At 37.1% G+C, this 11,734-nt stretch overlaps 1 long non-coding RNA gene across 2 annotated transcripts; it reads right to left on the reverse strand.

Annotated features, from left to right (window-relative positions):
* Positions 1-3,573: 3,573 nt before the first annotated feature.
* Positions 3,574-11,140, reverse strand: LOC114643985 (uncharacterized). 2 transcript variants are annotated; one of them, XR_003714860.2, is made up of 4 exons: positions 11,021-11,140; positions 4,969-5,117; positions 4,105-4,274; positions 3,574-3,677 (listed from the first exon to the last, which is right to left on the reverse strand). It is a non-coding gene; the product is annotated as an uncharacterized LOC114643985 (long non-coding RNA). The 2 variants fall into 2 exon arrangements; XR_007934003.1 differs by lacking the exon at positions 11,021-11,140 and adding an exon at positions 8,946-8,995.
* Positions 11,141-11,734: the final 594 nt, after the last annotated feature.

The raw sequence follows: 11,734 nt of genomic DNA on the forward strand, positions 1-11,734 counted from the left end.
CATTAGTTTACCATAATGAAAATATTCATCCTGCAAAATGAACAAAGCAGCTTTTGTGGCGTAACGTTGACGTCCAAGGTTTGATCGCAGTAAGGGGAAGCATAGCTGTGCACACCTGATGAGCCCCAATTAGGGCGAAACACGTTGTGTACTCCTTGTATTATTTGGCAGGTACTGTGTGTGTGTATATATAAGTATGTAGTGTTTTTATTTTTCCACTCACGTAATAAATTATATAAAGTCCCCTTTCCGTTTTGATCTATTGTTGCAATTTCCTTCTATTGACAAATTGTATTTGTTTAAAAATATCTTTAGATATCAATTATTATTAATAAAATTGCCATTTGTCTTGAGGCATCAGGTTTACAAAACCTAATGTTGCCAACCAGTTTTATAGAAAGAAATGGTCCTTTTTCAACAAAAAGAATTAACACTGTGTTGCATTGCTTTGTGCTGACTGCCCCCCTTAGTGTTAACTGTGACAGTCCACTTGTTCAGTTTCTTTAATTCATTCTCAGTTGTGCAATCAGGTCAGATGCTGAAGGAATCAAGAGTATAAAGCCACTGGTTCAAATCCTCATTTATTCCAACGGCTATTAATCTTACAAAGAAGTTTAATTTTACATCCACAGACATAAGTGAGTGAGCTGTTATCACTTCAATTTTTTTACAGTAAGTTCTTGCTGCTGTAGTTCATATTTGTAATAAATTTGTTCTTAGTGGTGTTTTTAATATTATTTCAAGGTGTCTCTGTAAAAAACCCCTGAGAAACCAATCTTACCTATTAAGACAATAAAACTGAACTGAATTTAACAGCTGTAAAATAAAATATTCTGCAGTAACTAAGCAGAATTTAAACAGCATGAAATAGTTCAGTTTATGATGAACACCATGTGGACAGAGTGCAGTGACATTCTTTCTTACAAGTTTAATCAACATAACACACCATTGTCTGTGTGCAGATTCATCTCATGTGAATGGTTTTATTCACCCATATTGATACAGAGCCAGTTCATTTTTATAACTTTAAAAAAGGAAATACACTTTTTCATACATTTTTAATTGAATAAATATGTTTAAAAATACTGCGGTGGGTTGGCACCCTGCCCAGGATTGTTTCCTGCCTTGTGCCCTGTGTTGGCTGGGATTGGCTCCAGCAGACCCCCGTGACCCTGTGTTTGGATTCAGCGGGTTGGAAAATGGATGGATGGATGGATGTTTAAAAATAACAAAAGTGAAATATCTGTGAACAATGTTTGTCAAAATAAAAATTACACACAGAAATTACATTTTTATATATATATATATATATATATATTTAGTATATATATATATATATATATATATATATATATATATATATATATATATATACAGTATATATATATATATATATACAGTATATATATATATATATATACAGTATATATATATATATATATATATATATATATATATATATATATATATATATATATACACACACACACACACACACACACACACACACATACACACACACACACAGAGTACTGTGCAAAAGTTTTAGGCAGGTGTGAAAAAATGCTGTAAACAAAGAATGCTTTCAGAAATATAAATAATGATTGTTTATTGTTATCAATTTACAAAATGCAAAGTGAGGGAATAAAAGAAAAATCTAAATTAAATCAATATTTGGTGTTACTACCTTTTGCCTTCAAACCAGCATCAGTTCTTATAGGTACACTTGCACAAAGTCAGGGATTTTGTAGGATTATAGTCAGGTGTATGATCAACCAATTATACTATACAGGTGCTAATGATCATCAATGTCAAACGTAGGTTGAAACACAGTCATTAACTGAAACAGAAACAGCTGTGTAGGAGGCTTAACACTGGGTGAGGAATAGCCAAACTCTGCTACCAAGGTGAGGTTGTGGAAGACAGTTTCATGTCATGGCAAGATTGAGCACAGCAGCAAGACACAAGGTAGTTATACTGCATCAGCAAGGTCTCTCCCAGACAAAGATTTGAAAGCAGACTGGGGTTTCAAGATGTGCTGTTCAAGCTCTTTTGAAGAAGCACAAAGAAACGGGCATTGCGGATTGTAGACGCAGTGGTCGGCCAAGGAAACTTAGTGCAGCAGATGAAAGACACGTCAAGCTTATTACCCTTCGAAATCGGAAGATGTCCAGCAGTGCCATCAGCTCAGAACTGGCAGAAACCAGTGGGACCCAGGTACACCCATCTACTGTCCGGAGAAGTCTGGTCAGAAGTGGTCTTCATGGAAGAGTTGCAGCCAAAAAGCCATACCTCCGACGTGGAAACAAGGCCAAGCGACTCAAGTATGCACGAAAACATAGGAACTGGGGTGCAGAAAAATGGCAGCAGGTGCTCTGGACTGATGAGTCAAAATTTGAAATATTTGGCTGTAGCAGAAGGCAGTTTGTTCATCGAAGGGCTGGAGAGTGGTACAATAATGAGTGTCTGCAGGCAACAGTGAAGCATGGTGGAGGCTCCCTGAATGTTTGGGGCTGCATTTCTGCAAATGGAGTTGGAGATTTGGTTAGAATTAATGGTGTTCTGAATGCTGAGAAATACAGGCAGATACTTATCCATCATGCAATACCATCAGGGAGGCGTATGATTGCCCCAAATTTATTCTGCAGCAGGACAACGACCCCAAACATACAGTCAAAGACATTAAGAACTATCTTCAGCGTAAAGAAGAACAAGAAGTCCTGGAAATGATGGTATGGCCCCCACAGAGCCCTGATCTCAACATCATCAAGTGTGTCTGGGATTACATGAAGAGACAGAAGGATGCGAGGAAGCCTATATCCACAGAAGATCTGTGGTTAGTTCTCCAAGATGTTTGGAACAACCTACCAGCCGAGTTCCTTCAAAAACTGTGTGCAAGTGTACCTAGAATTGATGCTGTTTTGAAGGCAAAGGGTGGTCACACCAAATATTGATTTGATTTAGATTTCTCTTTTGTTCATTCACTGCATTTTGTTGATTGATGAAAATAAATGATTAACACTTCCATTTTTGAAAGCATTCTTTGTTTACAGCATTTTTTCACACCTGCCTAAAACTTTCGCACAGTACTGTATATATTAGTAGAAAATTCAGTAATCATAAAGATGTATAAATGGTAAATGCATTTTACTAGAACACAAATACAATGAAAATGGCCAACAATGGGGAGGTGTTAAAAACTATTAGAGAAAGGGAACACAAACATATTTACAGATTTTTACCTTGGTATTATAAAAATTTATTCTATTTAAACTGACATTTTTTCTGATCTGTCCCTTAACATTTATTCTATATCACCTTTGCTTACAAGTGTTGCTAAATTGCTCTACAAAAATATACAGTTACAAAGAAAACTGAAGGTATTATCAAAGTAAATAAGAAGAAAATTGATGGGTCCTTGCTTTGTGTAATAAATACACTGCATGAAGACAAACTTGCAGCTTTCAAGGTTGCCAGAGATAATAAACCTGTGGGGGTCCCAAGCCAAAGCCTGCACATCCCCCTCTGCATATTCCAGCATACATAATTGTGGTCATCTCAGTCCAATCACAATTCCATTCCAAGACGTCTTGTGAACTTTTCTTCTCTCCGGCATCACAGGCAGTTTCAGTTGATGTAACGGACAGTGGAGATGCAGGGGGCACCATTGCAATAAACTGGAAAAAGACAACAGAGAAACACAGCATAAGTTACTGCCCAGTGCAGATCTTACAAACTGTACACAGTACCATTTCTAATCTATTACAACCAATGCAAGTAATTAAGAAAAAGCCAAATTAGAAATTTTGAAATTATCAACATTTGTGGCCTGGCACTTCTCTATTGGGAAAGAATTCCAGATTTTGTTGCATGAGTACAGAAAGCTGCCAGTTTTTATGGTTGATCTTGGAATAAAAAGAAAAGCAACGTTTGAGAAAAGAAATGTTGGGAGCAGACACTCCAAAATACAGGCAGGATCTAAAATAATCAAAGCCTTCTAATTATTTAATAGAACCTTGAAATCAATTCTGTGTGAGACAGGCAGCCAGTGTAATGAGACTGAGACAGTTTTCAGAAGAAAAAAACCCCAAAATAGTCCAATACCTCGTGATCACTTGGCAAAGGCACAGCAGATCAGAGCAGAGGTTGAGATGGAGGATTCTAGAAGTGCGGGCAGGAGGACCAGCCACTACTTCAACAGGGCACAAATCTCTCCTTCCTTCTTCTTTAACTGCTGCCCCATAACACGGCCAGACTCTTCTACTTCACTGTAACTGTTAAAACATAAACACAGTAGATATTCACTCAAGGAGTTCAAACATTAATAAAGTGTAACCTTACTTCTTGTTCTGCCTCCTTCCTTGGTACAACTGCAGATCAATTATTACCAAACCATCACAATAGATAAAGTTCTGCTTACAGTGAAGTCCAACTAATAATAATTACTGTGGTTTTTTGTTGGATTTTGAAGGAATACCAACTTAACTGTCATTATATGTAGCATCATTTTTTTTTTTACATTATGCATACGGTAGACATCGTGTTACAATCTCTGTATATCTGAACTTCTAATGTGATGTGCTCAGGTGTCATTACTTACATGAAAACATCTTTGTTTTTCTCTCCTGCCTTAGTTTTGTTTTAATTTAAAAATTAACTCTCAGCTCTTCAAAATCCAACAACAAAGCACAGTAACTTAAGAAAATACATGTTATTTTGCAAAACGGAACAATATCCCTGTTCAGTGACTACTGGTACTGATGTGCCTCAGTCTCTGTGTTTGTGAGGATTCACACTCTGAGGCTTTACTGTCTAAAATTAAAAAGCCAGTGTTAATTACTAGACAGAGTGAGCAAGCATACAGTATTCAAGGCAGCAAAATATTACAGATCAAGTAATAAATATGGGGAGGCTTTGCAGGAATTGTGCACAAATTACTTCTGAAACTGAAAGCATCAGTAGTCTTACCTGTAGAAATAGCAAATCTAACATGAACTGCACATCATCTCGAATTGGAAATCTTAAAAGCAGAAGAAAAGAACATCCAGTTGTGTCTCAGAATTCAGGTACACTGGAATCTGTTCAGCCACTTGGAAGGCTGGTTACCACCAGGCATCCTGTAGGGTCAAGAAAAAAAAAATACAATGAAGGGGCATTGTATTTCTAACTACAGCAATAAGAAATGTTATTTCTTGTCCTCACAGGTGGTGCAGTGGTAGTGCTGCTGCTTTGCAGTAAGGAGACTGTGGAAGATTGTGGGTTCGCTTCCCAGTTCCTCCCTGTGTGGATAGCGCTTTGAGTACTGAGAAAAGCGCTATATAAATGTAATGAATTATTATGATTATTAAGGAGCAAGCCTTCTCCATTGTATTCAGTTAAAGGTACGTGTGTGTGTACTCCTCCTAAACCAACAGCTTAAATGATAAGCTAATGACAAATGACAACAGTAGGTGCCCAGCCTGACACACACCACACTTCTTTGATGGCTTTGGATATAAATTTTAAAATTGCCCGTTTTTCTGCCATATAATTTTTTTCTACCAAACAAGATTAAAGAAATCAATTTCAAAATTATGAATAGTAGTCAACTAACAAATTAATTCATAAGTATGACATTAATATATCGCCAAAATGTAGTTTATGTACAAATGAAGACAAATCCCCTCTCACATTTCTTTTACTTCTGCTCCTATTCCAAAATGTTTTATAAAGATTTATTTCTGTTACTGTCTTGAATGACAAACAAACATCTCACTGTTTAAGTATTGTTCTTCTTCTGTATACAGTTTTGAAGATTAAATATTAGAAAATGCAGTAACTGTGGTTTCCTTGCTTCATAAATTTCCGATACATAAGTGTAAAGTTCAGAACGTTAGACCCTCTGTTACAACTTTCTGTATGTACATTAATATGCTAGAAATAGCTTTTAAAAACTGAAAACACACTAAAATAATTAAAACGTGTAAGATTCTGATCTGCTTCATTAACAATTTGTAATGCTATTATCTGCATCTCGCTTTCTTGTAACAACTTAGTTGTTGCTACTCTGGTATGTAATTTAGCCTTCATTATTACAGTATATACTAGACAAAGAGCCCGTTTCGACAACGTAAGATGAAACGGGCACGAGTTTGTGTCAGCAGTGTATGAAGAACAAATGATAAGTAACAAAGAAGTTGTTTTGTAATGATTGTAGTCCGCTTTACTCATTACTGTGCAGGCTTGTACTGTTAGTTGTTGAATTTTCCAGGCCTATAGTATAATATTGAATAATGAATATTCCAGTATAATATGGAATAGTAATAAGTATAAGCACCACCAACCTGATATAGGTGTATTGAATGAATGCGTAATTGAATCAGAATGCGTAATTAGGCCTCGAGCTGTAGTCGAAATCGCCTTTCAGGCCTCTAGAGCTTTAATCGAAGTCGCCTTTCTCTTTGATTTTTTGCAGCCGTAAATCTGCTGCCTGCCGCGATGTTGGGGTTGGATGTCGGTCTCATAAGGTTTTTCGGGCAGCTGCCCAGAAGGCGACTGCGCATTCGGGTTCGGACGTGCGCAGAAGGTGACTGCGCATTCGGCTTCGGACAGACGTGAGTGAGTGAGTGAGGAGGTAGGCGAATTATGAATTAAGATTTGTTAACTTTATTATGGAAAAACTATTGTATTGATGTAATCGGATATCAACATAAAAAATACCGATGGCTTTGGAGGGCACACTTTATACCCGTCGAGTGTCAGTTGTGGATGAAGGTTCGAGGCAAACAGCAGGCAGACAGCAGATATAGAGTAAAAAAGCAATTTCTTTATTCTTGGTAAGCAGAGAGACCACTGCCAGCCCCTGTCAACTTTTGTCACTGACAGTTACCAGCAAATAGCCCAATCTTGGGGGGTGAGCTTCCTTTTTATAAAAGAGTCATACATCTCACAGAGACAGCTTGTCATGGGATAAGGTTACACAATTCTTTGGGGGAATTTAGTAATATTACAACACAAGTGTTCAAAACGATTGAAGAAGAAGTGAAAGAACCTATTACTGTTGATTAAACAAAAATCACAGACGTTTGGAAAATAAAAAAGATTAGATAGATAGATAGATAGATAGATAGATAGATAGATAGATAGATAGATAGATAGATAGATAGATAGATAGATAGATAGATAGATAGATAGATAGATAGATAGATAGATAGATAGATACTTTATTAATCCCAAGGGGAAATTCACATTCTTCAGTAGCAGCATACTGATACAATAAATAATATTAAATTAAAGAATGATAATAATGCAGGTGAAAAACAGACAATAACTATGTATAATGTTAAATGTTAACGTTTACCCCCCCGGGTGGAATTGAAGAGTCGCATAGTTTGGGGGAGGAACGATCTCCTCAATCTGTTAGTGGAGCAGGACAGTGACAGCAGTCTGTCGCTGAAGCTGCTCTTCTGTCTGGAGATGATACTATTAAGTGGATGCAGTGGATTCTCCATAATTGATAGGAGCCTGCTGAGCGCCCTTTGCTCTGCCACAGATGTTAAACTGTCCAGCTCCATGCCAACAATAGAGCTTGCCTTCCTCACCAGTCTGTCCAGACGTGAGGCGTCTTTCCTCTTAATGCTGCCTCCCCAGCACACCACTGCGTAGAAGAGGGCGCTCGCCACAACTGTTTGATAGAACATCTGCAGCATCTTATTGCAGATGTTGAAGGACGCCAGCCTTCTAAGGTAGTATAACCGGCTCTGTCCTTTCTTGCACAGCGCATCAGTATTGGCAGTCCAGTCTAATTTATCATCCAGCTGCACTCCCAGATATTTATAGGTCTGCACCATCTGCACACAGTCACCTTTGATGATCACTGGGTCTATGAGGGGTCTGGGCCTTCTGAAATCCACCACCAGCTCTTTGGTTTTGCTGGTGTTCAGGTGTAGGTGGTTTGAGTCGCACCATTTAACAAAGTCATTGATTAGGTCCCTATACTCCTCCTCCAGCCCATTCTTGATGTAGCCCACGATAGCAGTGTCATCAGCGAACTTTTGCACATGGCAGGACTCCGAGGTGTATTGGAAGTCCGATGTATATAGGCTGAACAGGACCGGAGAAAGTACAGTCCCCTGTGGCGCTCCTGTGTTGCTGACCACAATGTCAGACGTGCAGTTCCCAAGACGCACTTACTTAGATTAGCAGTTTTCCTGAGTACAGTCTAAGAGTCAGCAGTTTGACAGAAGTGTTGCAAGTTTGTTCTTTCAGCTTTCCGTACACAATAATCAATTAATCTTTAGTTCATTAGTTTAAGTAAGTCATATTATTAAACAATTAATCCATAGCTCATTAATACAAACTAGTAATATACTTATACTGTTAAAATGATTATACAGGTAATGGTTTTCCTCTTTTAACAATTTTAATGCATTCATATGGTTAACACAAAGAATTCTTATACTTGCAAATATACTGTATATACATATACATTTTCTTAGCATCAGCTGGTTTGCATAATAATATATTTTCCATCCACCCAAATGCACACAGATAATAATCATCAAGGCATTTTAGATTTGTTTATCTAAGTACAAAAATAGGTCAAAAGTTCCTCAGTCCAAGATTCTTTGTTCAACTATTATTTAATATATTGATTTTAAATTTTTTATTATTCCACACAGTCATGCACTCCTAATTCTATTCCTAATTCGACACCTCGATTACATTGTTTTGCTTAATTATTAGCATGCCGTTCACTCTTTAAGATAAAAAAATGTGAACAAATGTTAAAAGAAACACACTACCAAATGCTAATAGGGTGTTACAAAATAAATTAAATACATCCATTAACCCAAATACAGAAAAAGCTGCGACTTTCACATTTCACACGCACAAGATTACGAATGTCATATTGCAACTAAAAATGAAAGTCCTTATTGCCTTTTTCATCAATACGATGTACTTACAAAAAGCTATACGTATCCATTATAAAGTTCACAGATATACTTCGCATTTCATTTCTCTCACTTTCGTTCGAAAGGAGTTAAAATTGACTTTTTCCAGTTTATTGCAATGGTGCCCCCCTGCATCTCCACTGTATGTTACATCAACTCAAACTGCCTGTGTTGCGGGAGAGAAGAAAAGTTCACAAGACGTCCTGGAATGGAACTGTAATTGGACTGAGATGGCCACAATTATGTATGCTGGGATGTGCAGAGGGGCTGTGCAGGCTTTGGCTTGGGACCCCCAGAGGTTTATTGTCTCCGGCAACCTTGAAAGCTGCAAGTTTGTCTTTGTCCCTGGCCATTTGACCATGCAGTGTATTTATTACACTATTATTTGGATGGCATTAAATTTTCTAAATTTTAATGAGAACAAAACAGAAGTAATGCAATTTAGACCTAATAGCACCAGAGGGACCCCCTGCATCGACCTTTCCACTGTGGCTCAATTTGAGAAATCCATGATCACAAATTTAGGTGTGAAAATGGATTCCACTTTAAAACTTGATAGCCATGTGAACGCAGTGGTAAAATCTTGCTTTTTTCATATCTGTAAATATGTTTGTGTTCCCTTTCTCTAATAGTTTTTAACACCTCCCCATTGTTGACCATTTTCATTGTATTTGTGTTCTAGTTAAATCCATTTACCATTTATACTTCTTTATGATTACTGAATTTTCTACTCATATATATATTTGTGTGCAATTTTTTTTGACATTGTTCACAGATATTTCACTTTTGTTATTTTTAAACATACCATTTATTTATTCAATATATATATATATATATATATATATATATATTCCTCCACCAAAGCAACAATGCCATATATATTATATATATATATATATATATATACACACACACAATAAACCCTCCCTAGCCCTTGTAACATATAACAAACAACACAAATAACAAAAACCGAATGAGATACGGAACTGAATGGTCGTGAACTTGAGTCCAATAAATAATTGTCCTGAAATGCAGCTGACTGGTTAACCGATACGTGGAGTGTTTGTATTTCCCAGAACAAAATGGAGCAGCCTCACCGTGAATCCTCGGCGCGTGGCGGATGATGAAGTCCGACCCCGGGGTCTCTCGTGATGAGGGTATTGAAGTAAGTCCGGCGGATTGAAAAACAAACTGGATGAAAATGCGCGATGTGGAATACAGCAGGTACAGATGGCTCATGGTCGTGAAAATGAAAAGTCTCCTTCTCTCCTCTCCTTCCTCTTTTTTCTGTTCCCTCCTGATTACTTAAATATTCCTGTGATGGATGTAATTGATTAATAGCAAACAGGTGTTTTCCAGGATTGAGGCTGCGGTCTCCTCCCATTATCCGTCCCCCTTTAAAGGTGTCATTTTGCTTGGCTTTTCTCTCTATTCATAAGTGTAAAGTTCAGAACGTTAGACCCTCTGTTACATCTTTCTGTATGGACATTAATATGCTAGAAACAGCTTTTAAAAATGAAAAAAAAACTAAAATGATTAAAACGTGTAAGATTCTGATCTGCTTCATTAACAATTTGTAAAGCTATCATCTGCGTCTCGCTTTCTTTAAATAACTTAGCTGTTGCTACTCTTGTATGTAATTTAGCCTTCATTATTATATGTTAACTTTATTATGGAAAAACTATTGCAATGATGTAATCTGATATCAACATAATAAAAAATACCGATGCCTTTGGAGGGCACACTTTACACCCGTCGAGTGTCACACGTGCACTCCTAATTCTATTCCTAATTCGACACTTTGATTACATTGTTTTGCTTAATTATTAGCATGCCGTTCATTCTTTAAGATGAAAAATACGAACAAATGTTAAAAGAAACATACCACCAAATGCTAATAGGGTGTTATGAAATAAATGAAATGCATCCATTAACCCAAATACGGAAAATGCTGCGACTTTCACATTTAAACCACGAGATTACGAATGTCGTATTGCAACTAAAAATGAAAATCCTTATTGCCTTTTCATCAATACGATGTACTTACAAAAAGCTATATGTATCCATTATAAAGTTGACAGACAGACATCGCATTTCATTTCGCTCCCTCTTCATTTGAATGGAGTTAAAATTTTCAGGCGACAAATATTCTTCCAAGACGTTATAAAATTCAAAAGTTTCCATCTTTTCCAGCAAGAAGTCCACGTAAAGACGGAGATAAACGGCAAAACAAAAATGACTCGCAAGTACAATTCAAACCTGATGAGTGACGTGTGTCGTAAAACATTACACATGCGCAGAACAAATCGGGCAGCGTTGTGAAATGAATTTTAATTAAGCAGAGAGCGCGTGCGCAAGACAAATCGGATGGGGACTCGTGTCGCAAAGTAAAAAATGCAGATCGGGCAGGGTCGTAATAGCAAAGCTCTGCGCATGCGTGCATGGCTTGGGTTGTCTTTGTGCGCATGCGCATGCAAATCGGGCAGGCACTGCCATAGACATATATAGATAGACGCCGCATTCACTGTGTTGCCCAGTTGACACGATATGTCAGTGCGTCCGCCATATTGCGGGTGGCAAATTTGCCATTTACACTAATACAGGTAGACGTGGAAACCGGGTTTTCAGATGAAAAAACAATAATGTCTAAAACAGTATTGTTTACATACAAAAGATTTTGGCGAATCATTTAAATGCAATTATTTATATCCATTTATACACTAATAATGGCAATTACTAAATAATAATTATTATTATTATTAAATAATTCCTCTCATATAAGTAACATTTCTCGGACTGCC

This window comes from Erpetoichthys calabaricus, chromosome 2 (genome assembly GCF_900747795.2).
Source record: "Erpetoichthys calabaricus chromosome 2, fErpCal1.3, whole genome shotgun sequence".
In the NCBI taxonomy this organism is placed as follows: Eukaryota; Metazoa; Chordata; class Cladistia; order Polypteriformes; family Polypteridae; genus Erpetoichthys; species Erpetoichthys calabaricus.